Source organism: Ovis canadensis, chromosome 1, assembly GCF_042477335.2.
Source record: "Ovis canadensis isolate MfBH-ARS-UI-01 breed Bighorn chromosome 1, ARS-UI_OviCan_v2, whole genome shotgun sequence".
Lineage (NCBI taxonomy): Eukaryota > Metazoa > Chordata > Mammalia > Artiodactyla > Bovidae > Ovis > Ovis canadensis.
In genome coordinates, this window is record NC_091245.1 from 94024437 (window position 1) to 94043498 (window position 19062).

At 38.2% G+C, this 19062-nt stretch overlaps 1 protein-coding gene across 2 annotated transcripts in view; it reads left to right on the forward strand.

The window, feature by feature from the left end:
- The first annotated feature begins 8049 nt into the window (after window positions 1-8049).
- MAB21L3 (mab-21 like 3) overlaps window positions 8050-19062 on the forward strand; it is a 67621-nt gene continuing 56608 nt past the window's right edge. Inside the window, exon 1 of one of the 2 annotated variants that reach the window (XM_069601570.1) lies at window positions 8050-8172. The gene's annotated coding sequence lies outside the window, so the exon portion shown is untranslated. The remainder of the gene's footprint in view (window positions 8173-19062) is intronic. The other variant, XM_069601586.1, reaches the window with a different exon arrangement.

Genomic DNA, 19062 nt, shown 5'->3' on the forward strand with positions numbered 1-19062 from the left:
TGGGTTTCCATATCAAAAATAAAAGAATTACACCCCTTCTACATACCATAACAAAAATTCCAAATGAATTGAAGAACTTAATGGAAAAAGGTAAAACTTTTTAAAAAAATTATAAAATGATATAAGAGAATGTTCTTATGACCTTGAGGGATAGATGGATTTTTTCAGACAAAAAGTAAAAATCACAAATCATTTTTAAGAAGATAGGTTGATATGTTTCACTACATCTAAATGTAAAACTTCTTTCTATATGACTAGATACACCACAAAATTAAAAGCAAAGCAATAGATTGCTAATGCTAAGTCACTTCAGTCGTGTCCGACTCTGTGCGACCCCATGGGGAAAAGAATATTGGCAACTTCTGTAAAAGACAAAGATCAGTATCCAGAATATAGAAAGAATTAGTGCCGATCAGAAAGAAAAATAAGGAGGAAGCTTATAAAATATATTTTTAGGTAATTTACAGCCTCACTAGAGGATCAGAGAAATACAAATTGAAACAATGTTAAGTTATTCAAAATCCATTAGATTAGAAGAAAAGAAGAATTCTAAAACAACATTTTGGAGATACAAAGAAGAAGGAATTTCTCTACATTCTGATAGAAGTATAAATTTACTTGTCTTATAAATCTAGTTAGATTGTCAATAGCCAGTGAGGTTGAAAAATGTAAACATTCTGTGACACTTCTGTATCTATTAACATGTCATGGAAGAGTTTTCAGATATTTTGAAGAAAACCGTTTCACACTGTGCCACACATAGTACACAAACCTACATATACATGTCCATATGTACATATATGTCACCAGTCATTTTTTATAAAATAATACCATTGCTAAATGCATTGCACTGTATTTTCTATGCTATTATATTTTACCTTAAAATGAAAAGAATATTGGTGAAGACACACAAAAGTGATTAAAGCATGCAGTTGCAAGAAGTGAAATATACCTTTCATATTTACCTTAGTACTTGCCTAGTGTGCTTGTCTGCAAGTAGATATGTACGGAGGTGTCCATTATAGTTGTAATGAAACAATGAAATTAAATACCTTCAGTAGGGAAATGTACAGATACCATTTTATATTCAGGAAATGGAATTAAACCTGGGACTTCTATGCACTGAGGTGGATGGATGTTCAATGTTGAATCAAATGTTAGCTAATCTTTCCTAGATCAAAGTTATCTCATGGTTAAATTCTTTAGTGAGTGACAGGAGTATTTGCCAGTTAAAGAGATCCAAATGCTTTTTAGGCCATACTTTACAGTCAAGACTGTTGATATTCTGTTGCAGAAATACAAGTCTCACCATTATTCCTACCCAAATGAAGAGTTATCCCCCTTCCCTCTACGTCTGAATTTTTCCTGGAAAAGACCTTTGCATCTGTGAAAACATTTAGACTGCTTCTCAACTGAGACCCTAGAGCTCTGTAATATAAATCTTAGAAGAGATTAGTTATTTATTGAAAAACATCAGGGGCAGATGTAGCCAAATGAGTATTAAAATAACCGGTCTAGACCTTGCGGAACAACTGATTTTGAATAGACTGGATTCTGATGGAATTGCTTTGCTGCAAAATGTAACTGGGTGAAATGATTGTGTAAGATAGGTAAAGATGCACACTCAACTTGGAGGTGAATTTAACAATAAATGAGTGATTTGCCAGTACGTGGGCAGAGCTTCCGGAAACCGCAGAATAGAAGGCAGTATGCAGCAGGAAGCCCATCGATACAGTCTGCACAGGTCAGCTTCCTAGGCTCAGCACAGGTTGAGGGCTGGATCCACAGAGGTCAAGTGTTCAGCACTGGGAAGCATTTGAGAGCTGGTAAATATCTGTCCCATCAGATTAGGGGTTTTGAATTGTAGAAGCTACGATATGCTTGCTGGTGACGATACAATGGATTCATTTGCTTCCTAGAGCCACTTTAATTACTATAGTTGCCTTTCCCCATGGATAGGATGCCTGCTTCCTATTTGCTATAGCAGGTGGCATGCATCCATTTAATCGTGTTGCAGGACCCAGTTATATGTGTGTGAATGTAACAGAAGAGGGACTGTAACAGCACGATTCACTTTCAAATAAAATCCTTCCTGTAGTATGTATCATCATTAAGTTTTCCATTGTACTTTTATCTGAATATGTGCTGTAATCAAGGGAGAAGACAACGAGTATTTTGCTTCTACAGGTAGAATAGCAGCAGAATACACTGGTGGTTAGAAAATGTCAATCAAATTAACTTTTCCATAAAGATTCCCAAGACTCCTTTTTAAAAAAAATATATGTATATTTATTTATTTGTCTGTGCTGGGTCTTTGTCACTGTGTGGACTTCTCTCTGGTTGTGGTGAGCAGGTGCTACATTCTAGTTGCAATGCCCAAGCCTCTCATTGTAGTGGCTTCTCTTGTTGGGGAGTGGAGGGTCTAGGGCACACAGGCTCAGTAATTATGGCTCCCCAGGGCTTCCCTACTAGCTTAGATGGTAAAGCATCTGACTGCAGTGCAGGAGACCTGGGTTCGATCCCTGGGTTGGGAAGACCCCCTGGAGAAGGAAATGGCAATCCACTCCAGTATCCTTGCCTGGAAAATCCCATGGACAGAAGAGCCTGGCAGGACAGAGTCGGACACGACTGAGCGGCTAACACACACAGCTCTAGAGCATGGGCGCAGTAGTTGTGGCCCTTGGGCTGGCTGCTCGACGGCATGCGGAATCTTCCCAAATCGGATGGAACCGGTATCTCCTGCATCGGCCAGCAGATTCTTTACCACTGAGCCAGCAGGGAAGCCCCCAAGACCCTTTTTAGTTCACATCGGTAATTGGATGCTGTATTAGTTTCCTATTGCTGCTGTAACAAAATATCACAGACCTTAGACAACACAGACTTATTCTATTACATATTTGAGAGTCAGATGACAAAGTGCATTTTAAGGGGTTAAAATGAAGATGTCAGCAGGGCTGTTTTCCCCCCTGAGCTTTCAGGGGGAAATCCGTTCCTTTGTCTCCTGCAACTTCTAGACAGCGCAGCGTTCCTCAGGCCTGGCCACAGCACCCCAGTCTCTGCTCCTGTTGTCTAACATGGCCTTCTACTCGCTCTGATCTTCTGCCTCCTTACTAGTACATCTGTGGCTCCATCAGGCCCTCCCAGATAATTCCAACTCCTCTCTCCGTTTCAAGATCCTTATCTGCAAAGTCCCTTTTGCTGTTAAAGGTAACATTCACAGGTTCTGGTGATTAGCATGTGAATATCTTTGGGGGCCAGCAGTCAGCTTATTATAGGTGTCTTAAGTGTGTGTCACTGAAGTTTTCTAAGTGGACAGGACCTGCTGGCATCATCAGTGTATACTTGTAAGTTTTATGGGAAAACCTGATCATCATCAAGATAAGCTGTACTCAGACCATGGGTAACAGCCACAAATCTACTTTTCTTAATGAGTTTATAGACACAGTTGGCTAAACTTGAAGTCTCCCAGTTATTGTTTGAAAGAATAAAGTGCTTAGAAAAGAATTTAAACCTACTAAGACTTTGAGTTTTATTTGTTGCCGTGTCTTAACTTCCAGTAGTTTTCTTATCAAAAGCAATTGTTCTCTCTACCTTTGTTGTATATTCTTAAGCATCTTGTACTTTTCCATAATTATAGTATTTATTGTGTAATCTAATAAATGATGATGTCTTTCCTCTTAAGCCATGAGCTGTATGAAAACAGGGTACATGTCTATCTTTTTTCCTGCTAAATGCCCACCCATAGCACTGGACCCAGTGTGTTATTATTAGGCATTCAGGCACTTTTTTTTTTTTTATATTGGAGTATAGCCAATTATAGCCCAGGTGGCAATAGTAAAGAACCTGCCTGCTAGCACAGGAGATATAAGAGATGTGGGTTTGATCCCTGGGTTGGGAAGATCTCCTGGAGGAGGGCATGGCAACCCTCTCCAGTATTCTTGCCTGGAGAATTCCATGGACAGAGGAGCCTGGTGGGTTATGGTCCATAGGGACACAAAGAGTTGGATATGGCTGAAGCGACTTAGCACACATAGCTGATTAACGACGTTGTGATAGTTTCAGGTGAACAGCGAGGGACTCAGCCATGTATATACATGTATCCATTCTCCCCCAGACTCCCCTCCCCACCACTCTGCCGCATAACATTGAACAGAGTTCATGCGCTATATAGTAAGTCCTTGTTGGTTATCCATTTTGATAATAACAATTTGTACATGTCCATCCCAAACATTCAGGTATCTTTGAGGATTCCTCACTACTCTTTCCTATGAGCTCTGTCACTGCATTGAACTCAAAAGCAACCAAAGAGGCTGTATCTTACTCAACTTAGTACTTCTAACAACTAGCACAGTACTGGGGACACGGTAGGTATTCGTTAAATTTTTAAATGAGTGAATACCTAGACACAAGGGATTCAAGATTGGCTTAACTAACCTATCAGCTAGTGTTCTTAAACAGGATATTCTTCCCCAAGATCAGTTTGAAAAGAAGGTCTGTGGAGTGTTTAGCTCTGAAAAAGCTACTTACAGGTTCCTTAAAAAAACAAAACAAAAAACAACCTTCATTCCACATTAACCTTCCTATTACCTAAATCACCATTGTGAGCAAAGTGAAAGTTGGGATTAGAGTGTGTTCAAGAGAGAAATGATCCCTTTTAACAAGGTCTAAAATGTCTACCCTGAAAATAGAAGTAAGCGAAGAAGGATTAATTATTAAATAATGATCTTATCCATGTATTTATTTATTGGAATATAATTGCTTTACCATATTGCATTAGTTTCTGCTTTACAACAACATGAATCTTGTATAGGTATACATAACCCTCTCCCTCTTGAGCCTCTCTACCACCCCCGTCCATGTATTTATATACCTATTACTAAAACACCATTCATCCTACTGAGTTGTAGAATAAATCAATTTAGTGATTCTTTTCTTCTCACTGAGGCCTCTCCCAGAGGATATTCTTTGGGGAAGTTTTTGGTATAACCATCAATGTTATAATAATCAGCTCTCCTAATATAATTCATCTAATGGAAACAACTTGTAAAAGTTTCAGAAATGCTGTCAATTCAATTCCAGGCATTTGAGGGCTCAGCCCATTAACAAAAAAGTTGTTAGGAATTGGATCAATGTCCTGATTTTCCTGTTTGCTAGTTGATGCAGAAGCTGGCTGTCAGGTGTTGACTATGTTTCCCTTAATTTATCAGAGGAATGCAGAAATACCTGAAAACATCTCAGAGTAAAGCCTAAGGGGAAACCTGGATAGTTAGGCTAGTTGTATTTACTTGTCCATTCTGCCATGTGCAGAAACTATTTATTATTGATAAGCAGGTTCCAAACTATTTTGAATTCAAGGCCAGAAAATGGAATCAGATGCTTTTGGGTTATAGAATTCTATAATGATTGATTTGCCAGTATCAAAGCAGAGTCAGAACATAGCAGATGCGTTTCCAACAGTAAAAGAATTTATTATCTTCCCAACCCAGTCCATCAGGAGAGAGATGAGGCTTGATAAGGATTTAACTGATTAAGAATGACTAGGTAAAAAGTTGGAGACCTGGACAACAGCAGAGAATGTGGGGAAAAAAAACAGAACAAAGAGTGTTGTTTTGTCTTGTGGAACAAAATGTCCAAGTTAAGCAGAGGTATAGAATCATTAACAAGTTTTGTTGACAAAGGTGTCATAAAATGACATCCAGTGAAAAGAGTGACCATCTAGGCTTTAAATGTTTACGTTCAAACCACCCAAGATAGCTTCAAGATTATTATTATTATTATTATTATTATTATTTTGTGCACAAAATATCAAAAGATTTCCTTAACTAGTTTCTTATATTCAAGAGGAAAGTTACAGGGGAAAATAATTTATTCCTAAAATATTTAGAGTGCCTACTCTGTGCTGTGTCCTATTCTTCGTGCTGGGTTAAGAGAGAACATGTATTGAGAATTATTCTAAACAGTTTCTATTTCTTGGTATACAATCTTCAGAAGAAAACTATGAAATGTATACTATGGATCCCATTTTATAGGTGAGAAAACTGAGGCCCTAGTTAAGGACCCCAGGTCAGACAACTAATTGTTGGCAAAACCTGGATTATCTGGCTTCAGAAGTCACTTCTTAAGTGACTAAGCTATACTGCTACAATTCTAAAGTGACGAAAGTGAAAGTGACGTAGCTCAGTCGTGTCCAACTCTTTGCGACCCCATGGACTGTAGCCCACCAGGCTTCTCTGTCCAGGGGATTTTCCAGGCGAGAGTATTAGAGTGGGGTGCCATTTCCTTCTCCAAGGGCCCTTCCGGGGTTCTTAAATTGTAGCAGGCCTTGTGTTTTCCAGGTGCTGTTTGATGATTGTAGCAGGCCTTGTGTTTTCCAGGTGCTGTTTGTTTATAACTACCACACACTGACCACCATGCATCCTGGCATCATGTCACCGTGTCTATGCAGTCTATGATTATGTCCTAAGAGTCTCACAACAACCCTATTAGGCAGGTGCACAACAACAAAGTTTAGGGGCATTATGTAACTATCAATATCACAGCTGGTTAGGGGCACTGTTAGGTCTAGATCACATTTTGCCAAGGCCCAGACGTTTTGATTAGGCTCTTTGAGGAGGCAGAATATTTAAAGGATTCTAATTAGTTAATGATTCTCCCTATATTTTAGAACCATTAAGGTGTTTTTTTTTTTTCCTTTCCAGAATTAAATCAATAAAGGAATATAATTGTCAGGCAAAAATAGGGATTGAGAAGCTCATTAAGATTCACATGGCTCATTAATGGATCAAATCCAGTTATGCTCTCGTAGAGAAGATGGAAAAATTCTCCATTTCTGAATAGTTTTGGGGGTTACTTTCATTGTTCACTTTAGGGCAACTATTAAGCTACCTTTCCACCGAATATATTCAAGAAAAATTCACTGAGTACCTACTGTGTACCAAGCATTTTCATAAGCTTGGAGTTGTCAAAGATCATTGAGGTGGGTTTCTTAAGCTGTGAGCCTTCCCAGAGTCTTTGGTCTAACTGGGGGGATTTAAGTCCAACAAGTTGAAAAGGACTTAGTGAAACTGAGAGACCTTCTGGGATCCAAGTTTGGGAAACTGGCTGGTGACTGAAATGGATTTCTTTTTCAATGAAGAAGTTCTTGAGAGGTGAGGTCTCAGGTTGAGACTTTTGATAGTGGTTTCATTTGATAGTGGTTAATTATGCCAACAACTAACAGGCTAACTAAAGCCTGTTATCTGAGGAGAGTAAGCTTGCTGCTATCAGCAAAGGGACACCTAAACATTTCCTCTTGTAAACACTCTTTCCCTTTATCAGATTAGCCACATTTCAAAGTCCTGTGCAAAGACCAGGACTGCCATAATTTTTTTTTTCATTTTCCTCATTAAAATTCTTTATTTGATAACTTAATAACTTTTAACTTTGGAGTAGTTCAACATGCTCCCAAAAGATATTTTAAAGACCCTCTGAAATCTTCACAGTATTGTAAGAATACAGTTTTAGAATCAGATTTTTTTATTTTATTTTCCTCTTCTTTAACATGTAATATTAAGACATCATATGTCCCTGTTCTGATTACTGAGTAATGTGTATATAAAACAGCTGCCAAATAGGAGAGCTTCAGTAAATTCTACTACCTAGAAACTGCCAAAGATTTTTAAACAAGGATTTAATACACACCTTTTAAAATGCTTCATTTTGTTTTCTTAGCCACGCTGCAAGGCTTGTGGGATCTTAGTTCCTGACCAGAGATAGAACCTGCACCCTCTGGAGGAGAAGCACAAGGTCCTAACCAACTTCTGGACTGCCCCCAAATTCCCAAAAAAATGTTTTAAAGAAAGTTAACTCTCATGGTGCCATATGTTTTTTTTTTTCCAAAATGAAATTTACATTGAATGTTTCAAGAAAACATGTTTTCAATCTGACCCAGTTCATTTGCCACCTAATCATGTAAATGAGGAAATAGGGCTTTTGTAAGACCACTTCCTTTTTCTCTATCTTCCTTGAAGATCTGGAAGCTCCCTTCCCCTTCTCCCCTCCCACTTTCCTGAGGAATCCGGGTTTGGGGAGGAGGCAGTAGCCTCCCGGTAGGAGGAGAGGAAGGACTATAAAATCCATTTCTTCTAACCTTGGACCCCTTCTCTCTTTCCCTTTTGGAAGCAGCTTGGAAGGGTGAGTGTGGGAGAAGAGTACTTGGGAAAGTAAAGTAATTGGGAAGTGTGTGTTTCCCGCCTAGAGCTCCACAAGGGAGCCGGCGAGAGGAACGCTGCTTGCACCGTTCTCTGGGTCATAGAATGATTCTTGAGGATTCTTTCTGTCTATAGGTGCACTCATAAAGAGTGATCTGGTCAGAGTGTCACCTGTGATTAAATCACTGAAACTCAAGGGAGCCTTAGGTGAACAAACAGGAAGCAAATTCAGTTACAATATGTGGACCACACTTAAGGCTGATGAACAGGTCTTACTGTTTAGAGAACAAGCAAATATTTCCAGTCATTTGTATCTAGTTGTTCACATGAGTTCTATTCCTTGCCCTTTTCACTTTGTATACTCTCCCTGAGCAATCTCTACTTTAAATACTGAATTTTATTTATATCTTTTCTCTGATTATAAAAATTTCAGTATGTTAATTGTAAAAAAAAAAATGGGAAAAAAATCTAATATGGAAAGTAAAAATTTAATGCACTCCCACCACCCAGAGAAGACCACTTTTATTTCACAGGTAATGTTTTGTGACCTACTTTTTTCTGTCAATAATGTCATAAGCATTTTCTTGTTCTTAAATATTCTTTACTGTATAATTTTTAAAGGCCACAACATCTTCCATCATATAACTGTATTATAACTTATTAGCCAGTGTCCAATTTGTATTTAGTTTGCATCCTTTGTTTCCTGTTAAAAATGAGTCGTACGGAGAGTTGGCATACCGTTCAAGCTTCTTTCATATAAATTTTAAGGTGCAGAGTCATCGAGTTAGTGGGCATGATTCTTAAAATTTTGATTAAAAATTTTCCTGTCAGTTTACATTGCCATTGTTAATATATCAGGGCCATATTCCCCACCGGCTTCTAAGCATTATTACCTTTCTCTAATTTTTGCCAAACTGTCAAATTAGGGGAGGGACCAGTTGAAAGAATATCTCATTGTTAGAATCTAATTTGCCTGTTTCTGTAACTAGAGATGTAATAACAGTTTGGGGATTTTTTGTTTATTAATTGTCTGTATTTCTTCTTCTATGGATTGTCTTCTCAGATTCTCTGCTTATCCCTGCATTGTGAAATTATGTTTTCTGATTTTGAAGTTTTGAATTTTTATCTGACGTTTTCAGGCCCTTCAGCATATGTTCTTCATATACACAAGTTTAGGTAAATGTTGGCCTCCTGCCTCCTTTTTCCTCTGGTTCCTTTTGTGGTTTATTTCTGTATGTAACTCTTTCATTTACTTGGAATTTATTTTGCTGTATGAGGAATATGGGCTTCACCGGTGGCTCAGTGGTGTAGAATCCGCCTGCAACTCAGAAATGCAGATTTGATCCCTAAGTGAGGAAGATCTTCTGGAGAAGGAAATGGCCACCCACTCCAGTATTCTTGCCTGGGATATCCCATGGGGAGGAGTCTGGAGGTCTATGGTCTGTGGGGTTGCAAAGAGTCAGATAGACTTAGTGACTAAACAACAGTGAAGGGATACAGGGAACTGGCTTTATTATTATTATTATTTTTTTTTCTAAATAGCTGAGCATTTTTCTTTCATCTCAGTGGTTCGTATTATCCTCACAGATTAAAAGCGTCACCTTTAAAAAGAAAACAGCCTGTAAGGATCCAGAACTCACGCATGGTCAGGATTGTTAAATTGGAGGAAGGGAGATGGGTGGGAGGGAATGGGGCTTGAGAAAGGCAGTCAGTGAGAAGACTTCCATTTTATGAGAATTATTGTATCAATTACACTTTATAAAAAAAAAAAAAGATCAGTAGCAAAAGTGACAAATGTTTTCATTTGTAAAGTCTGGATATTTGGACCTAGAAGTATTTTCTATGTTTTTCTGGCACTCTGAAAAAATTTATGGGAACTGTATATTTCCTGGAGTCACCAGTAAAAGGAGCCTGGCATCTTCTTATCGATTTTATTATTTCTCCTATAGTGGTTGCCCTTAAAATGTTCTTACTTCTTTTGAGTTGATTTTCCTCGTTAATTTTCTTCTAGGACTTCATCTACTTTATTTCAGATGTTGAATTAATTAGCATATGGTTTAGAAGAATAATCTCTTTATACCTGTGACTGTATCTTTCTGATTTCAATTTTTCATACTGTAATTGTCTTTTTATTTGATGAGATTAACTGAAGTATCTTTGTGTTTCTGTTGTTTTAAGTTATTTTTAAAAAAATTCCAAGTGGTTGGAATTATTTTGTATATAATCATTATTTTTTGTTGTGGTTTTGCACTGGTCAAAAGGTGTAGTCAGTACAGTTTCTTTTTAGAATATTGAAAATTCTCTTTGTCGTGATTTTTCCGTATTGTTTGTGAGCATTTGATAAGACTGTTCATGTTTCTACTTTAATTTTTACCTACTTGATCTGCCAAGGACTGAAAGAGGTGTGTGAAAGCTTCCTATCACAGTTGTGTTTATGCCAAATTCTTTTTGTACTTCTAGTAGTTTATGCTTTATGTGATTATTCTTAATATTAGTAATGGTTCATGAAGATTCTTGCTTGGCTATTACATATTCACAGTGCCTATTGAAAACAGCAGAAAACTGAAATAATTGTGTTCCATATGAGAGTCTATAGGGAGTTTAACCCACTGATATTTATTGTCATAACTGCTACTTTGGACTTCTGTCATCTTTTCTGGCTTGTATGGTTTTTTGCTATATTATTAATTTTCTATCTTTCTCTATGTGTTGTATTTTTCATTGTGATAAAATATACGTAACATAAAATTTACCGTTTTAATCACTTCTAAGGCATTAAGTACACTCACATTGTCGTACAACCATCGCCTCCATCCATCTTGAGAAATGTTTCGTCTTCTAAAACTGAAACTCCATTTAATAAACACTAAACCTCCATTCTCTCTCTTCCCAGCCCCTGGGAACCGCTTTTCTGTGTCCCGACTCTGTGAATCTGACTGCTGTAGGTACTGCGTATCAGTGGACTTGTACAACAATTGTCCTTTTGTGACTAACTTATTTCACTCAAAATCTCTTCAAGCTTCACACACGTTGTTGCATGTTGTCAGAATTTCCTTCCTTTCTAAGGTTGTGTGCTATTCCATTGTTTATGTAGACTCTATTTTGTTTATCCATTCATCTGTTGATGGACATTTGGATTGTTTCTAGCTTTAGGCTGTTGTGAGTAATACTGCTGTGAACATGGGCATGCAATACCTGTCCAAGTCCCTGCTCGGATTCTTTTGAGTACAGTACCCACAAGTGAAATCACTGGATCAGGTAGTTACTATAAGTTTAATTTGGGAGGAAATTAAATTTAAATTAAAATTTTAGAAGTTAATTTAAAATTAAATTTGTGATACCATTTCTCATAGCCAATGCACAATTTTACATATCCAGCAGCAATGTACAAGTGTTTGAATTTCTCTACATTCTCACCAACTTTTGTTATTTTCTAATTTTTTAAATTATAGTTGTCCTAAACGGTGTGAAGTGGTGCTTTATCATAGTTTTGACTTGTATTTTCTTAATGATTAATGATGCTGAACATGTTTTCATGTGCTTATTGGCTATTTGTAGATCTTCTTTAGAGAAATGACAATTCAAGTCCTTTGCCCATTTTTAATTGAGTTTTTTTGTTGTTTCTGAGTTGCAGAAGTTCTTTATACCTACCTACTATAACATATATCCCATCCTTACTATCATTAAAAGCAATTGGCTCCTGGTGCCTTCCAATTTGTATCCCTCTGCAGGTTGTGGCAAATGGATAATATCACCCCTTAGTTCCAATGTGAATTAGAAAACAAACATATTTTTCTTTTTCATTGGTCAGTTCAGTTGGCTTGAGGCTGAGAGTAGGGAAAGATTTTTGATACATGGGCTTATTTTTCATTTCACTGTACGTCTATGGTATTCAGTGCCTCCTAACTTAATATCTCTATTTTGTTGCCATCTTTCTGACCTCAGAGGGATTTATTTATAGATGCAAATGTTCTCATTTTATTCCCCAGTTTAAAAACTCTCAAGGGTTCCCCAGTACCTACAGGACAAAGTTCAGACGTCTCCTCATATTAGGCCCAGCCACTCTCTGGACACTGATGACCTCTAGGGCTTCCAATCAGACCACTCTTCTTTCACCTTACTCTAGCAAGAAGCAATTCATCCCAGTTGCTTAAATACCTTAAGCCTACTTTCTGCTAAGTGTTATGCTAGACTCTGCAAAAACAAAGTCTTTCTAATAAATTCTAATTTTAAGGATCTTATAAGACTGGGTGAGGAGACAGAAGATTGTATCAGTTTGATTATCAATCCAGTTTTGAGAATTCCTTTTGTGTAGGTTTGCAGGAAGCATATAGAGAATGCTTTAGGGAAGTTGTTATGACTCCATGTTTTTTCATTAAGATGTAATTCACATACCATAAAATCCACTCTTTTAGAATGCATGATTCGCTTTTTAAAGTATATTCACAAAGTTATGTAACTATTGCCACTGTCAAATTCCAGAAAATTTTTTCATCACTCCGAAAGAAACCTTATACCCATTGGCGGTTGTTCCTCATTCCTACTTGTCCTCAGCCACTGGCAATTACTAATCTCTTTTCTATCCTCATGGACTTACTTATTACATATTCAATAACGACTTCATATAATTTGTGGCTCTTTGCATCCAATTTATTTCATTTAGCATGTTTTCAGCCTTTATTCATGTTGTAGCACATAATGTATCAGTATTTCATTCCTTTTGTTATTACCAAATAATATTCCATGGTATACATACACTACATTTTATTTATTCAAGGACAATTAGGTTGTTTCTACTTTGGAGCTATTAATAATACTGTTATGAACATTCAGGTACAGATTTTTGTTATGGACATTTGTTTTCATTTGTCTTGGGTCATAAGATAACTCTCTAATTAACTTTTCAAGGTCCTGAAAAATTGTTTCCCCATGTGGCTGCTCCATGTTACATTCCTACCAGCAGTTTTGAAGATTCTGACTTCCCACATCCTCCCAACATTTGTTATTGTCTGTCGTTTGATTATAGCCCGTTCTAGTGAAAGTGAAGTGGCATCTCTTTGTGGTTTTTTCTTTTTGTCTTTTCTTTTAATTATGAAAATATGATAACACATTTATAGGGGACTTGGAAAATATAGAACAAAATTGCATATAGTTCCACGATATATTACAGTTGTCTGTTTTAAGTAGATAAATTGTTGTGGTTTTAATTTGCATTTTCCTAATGACTAATGGTACTGAATATCATTTTGGGTGTTTATTGACTAATTTCTATGTCTGTTGAAATGTGTATTCAGATCCTTTGCCCAGTTCTTAATTAAGAACTGTCTTTTTATTGTTGAGTTTTAAGACTTTTTGTAGATTCTGGATAACAAACTATCAGAAATATAAATTTGCAAATATATTCTCCCATTCTGTGAGTTATCTTTTCACTTTTAAAAGACAGTGATCTTTAAAGCATGATAGTTTTTAATTTTCATGAAGTCTAATTCATATTTCTTTAATTGGTGGTGCTTTAGGTATCATGCCCAAGAAATAATTGCTATTTCAAAGTAGATCAGAAAACATAAGTCCTACTTTGTTCTTATTTTTCAAGATTCCTTTGGCTATTCTTTGCCCCTTATATTTGCATATATATATATTTCAGAATCAGCTTGTCAGTTTCTGCCCCAAAAGGTAGCTGGAATTTTTGTAGTGACTGTACTGAATTTGTAGACCAGTTTGGGGAGTATTTCCATCTTAAGAATAGTAAGTGTTCCATTTAATGAACATGAAATATTTTTCTGCCTCCTTAAGTATTATTTAAATTCCGTCAGTGTTTTTCTTTTAAATTTTAAGTGTACAAGTCTTAGGCTTTTTTGTTAAATTTGGTCATATTTTATTCTTTTTTATGCTATTATAAGTTGAATTATTTTGTTAATTTTATTTTCACATTGCTCATTTCCAAGTGTGTGTTAATAAAACTGACTTACCTGTTTAGTGTACTGATTTTGATCTTACATCCATCAACTTTGCTGAACTTGTTTATTAGCACCAACAGATTTGTGTGTGTGTGGATTCCTTATGATTTTTTAATATGTCATCTTCAAATAGAGATTATTTTACTTAAACTCCCTCATAGAGTCTTTTTCACCTTTCAAGTCTCAGTCTAAATATTCCTTCTTCATTGAATTTTTCCTTGACCTGCCAGGCAATATTGATGTTATTTACTTTAGCGCAGTTAATGGTCTTGCTCATACTTGTTGCTGTTGTACATACTATTGTCCTGTATTACAATTAAGTGTCTGTGTTTCCCTCATCATTAAGACAGGCCCTTTTGTTTCCCTTCCATGAGTTTGGAACTCTGCAGTGTGGTGTCATGTTCACTGTAGAGAAAAGTGTCCTCAGTGTCCTACAGTTTGATTTAAATGCACACAGCTGCCCTCAAAGATTGTACTTAAGCCTTTAAAGTAGACAATACAAAGTTCACTTATTAAGAGATGAAAACCAGCTTATCAGTAGGCCTCCAAATGGCAGACATATTCATCAATTTTGTGTTCTTCTATACACTTTACATAGCAGTGTTGGCTTTTGTTCAGTTCAGGGCTGCAAACTATATGAAGAATAATTACTCTGCCCTCAGCTTGTGGAGAAAAGCGATTATAATTCCCTCATAATTACAGCCATGGATTGTTATATCTTTAACTGAGTCATCTCAAATAAACGGAAATATTTTTAACAGATTTTTGGTTTAGGAAGCTTCTAGAAATAATTCATCAAAAGTAGTTATACTGCACTGGGCACCCAAGCTGAGGTTAAAACAACTGCAGACATAGTTGGTGTCTATGATATTACTTTCATTTTCTTTTTGATAAGTCCTATGTGTGACTAATTTGCTGCCTAGTATCACAGCATTGCTTTTTATTTGAGATCATTTTAGTCTCATTTAATGATTGAGCTATAGTTGGATTTAGCTGGGAAGCTGACGATTTATGTAATCTTACCCTTAATTGGATATTGAAAAGGAAATCAGAATCTGAGCAGTTTTTGGCACCAAGAGCCCAGAAGCCCTTGTATCTCTCCAGTGTTGATGACTGGCTACTTGATGTTGTAATAAGGCAAGAATTTATACTGAGAAACAAGATCATTATTTGAAATAAACCCGCATGAGCTGAGGATAAAGGCTTACGCTTTACTTCTTGGTTGATAGTATTCTGACTGCTCATGACTGATGGGGGTTGTCATGGTGATGAGAGAGCATGAACTGGGTGGTGGCTGGGATAGACATTGCAGTGTGGGAGAAGGGGGCTTAACCTACATATCCTTTGTTAATAGGTCTTTGTTATAGCCTTCCTTTGAAGAGGGCTTGTAATATCATGTTGCCTCTCCTGATGCTGGAGTGTGAAATGAGGACAGTAAAAGAATCCTGTGGTTCTGCAAATCAGACTTGTCTCTGTGTTCACTCCATTGTCCCATGACCCCAAGGAGGCTTACACCCTGAGGCAGAGACTTGGTAGTAAGAAAAATGTCACTGTTTATATGATAGAGCAAAATGTAAAAGAGTTATTTCAGGAGGTGCCAGTCATTTGGCACTTTGTTCTACCATTTTTTTAAATAAAATGTTTAATAATAAAGACTCCTTGATGTTGAGGTATCAAACTTTATTCATTCTTTTCTATTCTTGTTGCTGTTTTCTCCGACTGGGTTGACCTTGATCACTTTTATTGAAGAAACATATGCCCAAAAGGCCAAATTTTATTTTCTCAACACTGATTGTAGATTATAAACTGCCATAAACATATGGTAAAAAGCTGTGTTTTCCTTGTCATTTTGTTTCCTTAATCGTGTTTCAAGAACAAATATTGTGGTTTCTGACTAGTGAAGCAGAGAAGTGGGGTCTGAGTGTTCATTTTGGTGACAAAACCTCTGGCAGGCACTCTGAGAAGTTTTACCTTTCTCAAAGAGTGAGCTTTCTGTGGTCTTAGGATTGAAAAGTCCTAAGGATAGAGAAAAGATAAAGCTGTCCCCAGCTTCTAGTAGAGGTGGAAAGAGTGGCAGAAACATGACCCAGAAAAGTAAGAAACTCACCCTTCAGAAGACACTGGCTGAAAGGTTGTTGCCCTTCCTGGGGCAAATAGTTGACTGACATCATGGAGGGAACAAAGGGTGGTGCCTCTAAGCAGCCTGGATAGCCCTGGGGAACTCACTGAGCTCTTCAGCAGAGAGACACTGCCGTGCCGTGGCTGCTGGAACGAAATACTGCGGACTGGGTGGCTTAACAATGAAATTTATCTTCTCATGGTCCTAGAGGTTAGAAGGCCAAGATCGAGGCGTCAACAGGTTTGATTTACCTTGAGGGCTGTCCTTGGTTTGCAGGTGGCCACTTTCTCACTCTGTCCTCACATGGCCTTTCCTTTGGTCACATGCATCCTTGGTGTTTCTCCCTCTTTTCATAAGGCCACTAGTCAGATTGGATTAAGACCTGCTCAAATGGCTTCATTTTAATTTCATTACCTCTTTAAAGGCCCTCATTCAAAATATAGTCACATTCTGAGATACTAGGGATTAGGAATTCAGCATAGGAGTTTTGGGGAGATGTAATGAAGTCTGTCGGAGAAGGCAATAGCACCCCACTCCAGTACTCTTGCCTGGAAACTCCCATAGATGGAGGAGCCTGATGGGCTGCAGTCCATGGGGTCACTAAGAGTTGACACGACCGAGCAACTTCACTTTCACTTTTCACTTTCATGCATTGGAGAAGGAAATGGCAACCCACCCCAGTGTTCTTGCCTGGAGAATCCCAGGGATGGGGGAGCCTGGTGGGCTGCTGTCTATGGGGCCACACAGATTTGGGCATGACTGAAGCGACTTAGCAGCAGCAGCAGCAATGAAGTCCATAGTAAGAGGAGACAGTAAACTCTATCATTTGAGGGGGGCAGTGAAGAAGGGGAAAGCCTACCAAAAAAAAAAAAAGACTTGTAATTGTCTAGGCAACTAAAGAACATCTAAGTAGAGTCAAAAGAGCTGAGACCTCTGGGGGTAGTTGGGAACTTTATCCCTACTTATCTTTCTCCCACAGTAGCAGCAGGAGACAGCAACAGTGGTCCTGGTAGGAAAAATGCTAATACTCCTGGAGAAACCAGGGTTAGCAACTTATCCAATCAGCCAGAGATCATTAGAGCACTCAAGAGACGGCTGAGAGGTAAAAGACAGTCTCAAACATCAGAGAGCACAAAATCCCATTAAGGTAGAAGTAAGGCCATGTGGAAAGTTCCTAAATTCAGAGAAATGATCCAAGCACTTAAGCACTTTACCAAAGTTTTTGTTTTGTTTGTGAGATCTCTGTGTGTCCAACCCTGGGCAAGGAACTGGGAATTCACTGAGAGCCAAGCAGAGATGGTTCCCGACTGCTTGTGGCTCCCACTCTAGAGTGGGTAACAGACGTGCTCTGTGTCCACATATGTACGTGCTCTGCGTACACATTCCATCTCAAACTCTGATAAGAGCTCTGAAAGCAAAGGACAGTGGGATAGGATTGAACGTGACAGAGGGAACGCATTCTGATCCAACTGGAAGGAGTCCTGAGGAACTGATGTGTAAGTTGAGCTCTTAAAGATAAGGAAGAGTTAGCCAGGCAGAGGATCAGAGGAGCATTCTTCCAACAGGGAACACTGAAGAAAGCTTGGGGGGAAAAAAAAAGTAAAAGTTTTTTTCTGATTATATAAACAATGACAATTTTTCATTATTCATTCATTGATCATTTCTGGTTGTACTGGTACAGGTGCACACAAGCTGTACAGGGGCTTTCTCTAGTTGCAGAGAATGGGGGCTACTCTTGTGGTGTGCAGGTGTCTCATTGCGGTGGCTTCTCTAGGTGCACGTGGGCTTCACTTGTCGTGGCTTGCGGGTTCTGGAGTGTGGTCTCAGTAGCTGTGGCATAGGGGCTTGGTTGCTTCCCAGATGAGGGATCCAACCTGTGTCCCCTGATTAGCAGGCAGATTTCTAGCCACTGTACCACCGGGGAAATCCCATGAAAATTTTTTTTACATTTAGAAAAAATTTTTTTTAACCCAGGGATCTCTAAAAACTTACCTGAAATTTCACTTCCTTGAGATAATTCCTATGAGAATATATGCTGTTTTATATGGTGAAGAGCAGCTATAAGCTTCTTTTCCTTTTTTTAACTTCTTCCTATCTTCCCTCTGCTTCCTCTCTCTGTCTCCCACTTATGAACCATTTGTACCCCATTTCTTGGCTAATGTGCGTCTATTTCTGTATTTTTTTCATGTTAACATATGTGCACCTTTCCCAGGTGTTACTCTATGCTATATACGTGCAGTGTGTGCTCATTCATGGTGTGCTCCTTGTGACCCCATGGACTGGAGCCCGCCAGGCTCCTTTGTCCATGGGATTCTCCCGGCAAGAATACTGGAGTGGGCTGCCATGCCCTTCTCCAGGGGATCTGCCCAATCCAGGGATCAAACCTGGGTCCCCTGCATTGCAGGCAGATTCCTTACCGACTGAGCTATGAGGAAGTCCTAGTGCTTACTTTATCTCCTAGTTATTAAAAATCATCTCAGGTCTCCAGCATAGTTTGGAATATGACCTGTCCCAGAAAGTAAGCCAGAAGTATAGAGAGACAATCCACTTAGACCCTCTCTGGTACATTTGAATTTGTTAGGAGTATCCTTTCTCTACCTGGCCTTGACCATCCCCCCCTCTGACTGCATCAGGGCTGGGTTTGCTCACCCTACCTGTACATTCAGTAAATAAGGAATGTAGACAGAAAGACACTCAGTCTCCCACCTTCCTCTTCCCTGACCCTTGTCCTGTCTCCCCATATCCTACAACAGAGTCAGGAATCAGATGGAATCAGGGTCAACGCTTCCTAGATTTT